Raw genomic sequence first — 3666 nt, forward strand, 5'->3', positions numbered from 1 at the left:
TAAACAAAAATCTGCATGCACTCACCGGCCCTGCACACACTGCTTGATGTGAATGAGATGAACTGAATTAACAATAATAACTGTGCTGTTCTCACGGCTGCTGTCTGATATTGCGCAGATGATATTGACATATAACTTATTATTTGCATACGTCATCTTAATAGCAGTAACAGTGTTTTCATGAGCTGCAATATTAGTTTCATCTCGGTGAATGCATGCTTTTTAGCAATGGTAAACGCGTAGTCAGTCGCATGACTGACAGCATCATGATGATTAAATGAAGGATTAAATAACGTTACAACATCTCATGCTACCTGAAAACTCTTCCCCACTGGCTTTACGGTGAATGCTTTAGAGATTTTCATAGTGGACTTTAAACACTGGAAGTCTTTTATTCACTCTTGGAAAAGTGTAAATGCTGGATTAACATTCATTACATGATCACTAATCAGACGTGCCATTATTTGTAACTTTAGGTGGTTTCTAAAACTAAATCTTCCAGTGTTGTTTTCATTCTCTTGGATCCAGACCTTTAGATTTTTATAGCAGTAGCTCCCTGTCATCGGAACTGAGTGATTGACAGCTGATATTAACCAATCCATTCGCGTTCTGTTCTAGCGCAGCGGGCCAATAAGAAGAGTTTGAAGGCGGAGCATGCATTGCAGGCTTTGTTTACTGCAGCAAGTTGACATGTGAACTGTTTTAAACAATTCCTGAGCGCTGCGTTTGCTGTTTTTAGGTGCAAAGATGCTTAATGCAAGAATGCCTTCCAATTCTGTGCATGTGGTGAAGATTTTGCTGTGAAAACTGGTCGCACAACTACTTATTTATGCTGACTGCACTGTATATTAATGCCTATGGCCTTATTAGTAATAATAATAAGCAATAAATTGATTTCAGCTGTGATCTAAACTCCAGAAACTCACTTGCATGTCTAAACACTCATTTATAATAGTTCTCTTTCTGACAGAGGGCAGGATGAAGTGATGTGAGCTGCTTCTTGTCTATTTAAGGCTGTGATTTAGTGACGTGAGGGCATTAGGAAACCCCAGTGTGGACTCGGATTGTTTCATTTGGCTGTAGTTTTGCGGCTTGGGAGTTTTCACTGTGAGATTTGGCCTCTCCGGACGGGCTCTTCCTGCTCTGGGACCTTCTTCAGTTTACTACTTCCTTCTTGTGAAGACAGGCCGACCAATGGGGTGTCAGATCTCCGTCAGATCTTTGAGTATATTTGTCAGGCTGTTGAATAAGGGTGCTGATGTCTCTGGCCGGCCCGCACACAGACTCCAGCGACTCAGAGTCTTGCACAGAACACACTGATCTCAATGCTGGAGGACTGCCTAAAAGGCAAGGAGAGTTTATTTATGTAGTACATTTCATACACAATGGAAAAATCAAAGTGCTTTACATCAGCAAAAATATATGAAACATGAAATACAAGTATAAGAAAATAAAACAACACAGGCTCATTGCATATACGTACCCAGGTCTACATTTCTGGGGGCATCAAATACGGAACCAGAGGTATATCTGCTCACTTTTTATTTTTGCAAAGCCATCAGAGGCCGCTGTGTGTGCTTTTTGATGAACTGAAATTACTTTTGCACGTTCTTTTCTTGCATAAATCCACCAGAGGGTGCAATATACACTTCAACCGACCAGGGATGCGTTTAACAAACAAAACGCTCAATTCGTGCTTTGACATTCGCACGTATCGCGCCATTCGCACCGTGCCATTCGTGCATTTTGCGTCATTCGCATCGTGCCATTCGCGCATTTTACGTCATTCGTGCCGGGCCATTTGCGCGTATTGCACCGCAGAATGTCTATTCGCACATAGCATTGACTTATTTTGTAAATCATTTGCACTTGAGGCGCGTTCCGCGTCTGGTGTGAACGCAGCATAATACTGAAACGGTAAGGCGTTTTAGAATGACCAAAACAACATGTGAAGTTTCATAAACTAATTTCGAGAGGAGCACGTGATTTGATTGTGCACCGCTGGCCACTCATCCGTAATCAGTAATAATCCAATCAGAATGATCCTAGCTTAATATAAATGGATCACTTTCTGCTTATTATCTTCTTTTTGGAAGAATCCCCCCTTCCTCCCCATCTCCTCCTTTTTCTCCCCCTCTAAAGGGGGAGCGATCGAGACCTACCTGATCTCGGTTCTCCTGATATGCTTCTAGACCGGGCGGGAGCCCTGGGCTCAAATATCTCCGAGCTCAGGGTTCTCTCCCGGGACAGCATGCCAAACCTGCTATAAATGCCAAGCATATCTAAGTGGGAACTCTTGAATTTTAGATGGTTTACAGTGTGCTCAGCCTGCTGGTTTGTCCATTTACAGACATTTTCATCATCGCATGATCTCTTATAACAAAATCACATGACCTTTTTAATGCGCATAATGAAATTTGTGCGGTTAAAGTGTTTCCATTGTAGTTTACACGCATCTATTCTTATCGAATAAGAAGTTTGTCCTACGCAATGTTGCGCATACATTTTTTTATGCGCATTTTTAAAATGTATGCATATCCTGGCGTTTCCATCAACCAGTTTTTTTATGCGCATATGCAATATAGAATAGGTGGATGGAAAAATAGCTACTGATAAACTGCAGTGCCGGTCACAGCTGATCCATGATAGAAAGAAAACTCGCTCTACAGAAATGCGCTCCTGTGTGAATGAGTGTCTTTGGATGTTTCCCAGTACTTGGTTGCAGCTGGAAGGGCATCTACCGCCTAAAACATATACTTGATAAGTTGGAGGTTCATTGCTCTGTGGCGACCCCTGATGAATAAAGGGACTATGAATGAGTGATGAATGAGCTGTGCCTCAGAAGACAATTTTGTCTAAATTTGAATTCGTTTACTGCCAGTGTTGTGGTGATATGAGAAACCTTGCAGTTCTCCAATGGTTAGAGCAGGGAAGCAGTGTTAAATCTGGATGAAGAAAATCTTTCGCACACACAGCTTCCATGTATGTGGATTCCTGTTTAAATGCCTGGATTTCACCTGCTACATTTCCACCACTTTACTCCATAAGGAAAGACTTATACGTCGTCTCCATAAAGCTTTCTGAGCTGTGAAAGAGCAGCCTGTGAGCAATAACGTTTTCCTCGGGGCTCTGTTAACTGGGTTGTGTGGTCTTAAAGAGGCCATAAGATGCTTTTAAAGTTTTCCTTTTCCTATGTGTTTGTTTATGCGTGTAGGAGATTTGCAAAAGTACAAAGCGCACAAAAGGGATTTACTCTGTCTAACGCTGAGTTCAGACTGCATGAATTTAGCCCTGATTTTGACTCTGTCAACAAATGCCTAAAATCACAGGCAAATCTGTGCTCGTTCACATGAGTGACAATCACAAAGTATGAGCTATCAAGGATGCGATATAAGGGAACCGCCGTTAAGTCGATGACACCCGTGAGATATTTGGCATGCTAAATATCTGGAGCTGTCGGCGATTCAAATCATGCCGTGTGAAACGTGTTCCGATTGAAAATAACATCAGCGATTATCTACAGCCAATGAGAGAGCAGCATTCACTTGTACGGGTACCTGGAGGCCAGCGGGAAGCTGGGGGAGAAGTTAAAATCGCTCATTTTCAGATTATTTGCACCCAAGAAATGAAGGAAAAACTAGTGTGAATTTGGCAGGAGCACTCGTG

Source organism: Danio rerio, chromosome 9 (genome assembly GCF_052040795.2).
Source record: "Danio rerio strain M-AB ecotype USA chromosome 9, GRCz13ab, whole genome shotgun sequence".
NCBI lineage: Eukaryota > Metazoa > Chordata > Actinopteri > Cypriniformes > Danionidae > Danio > Danio rerio.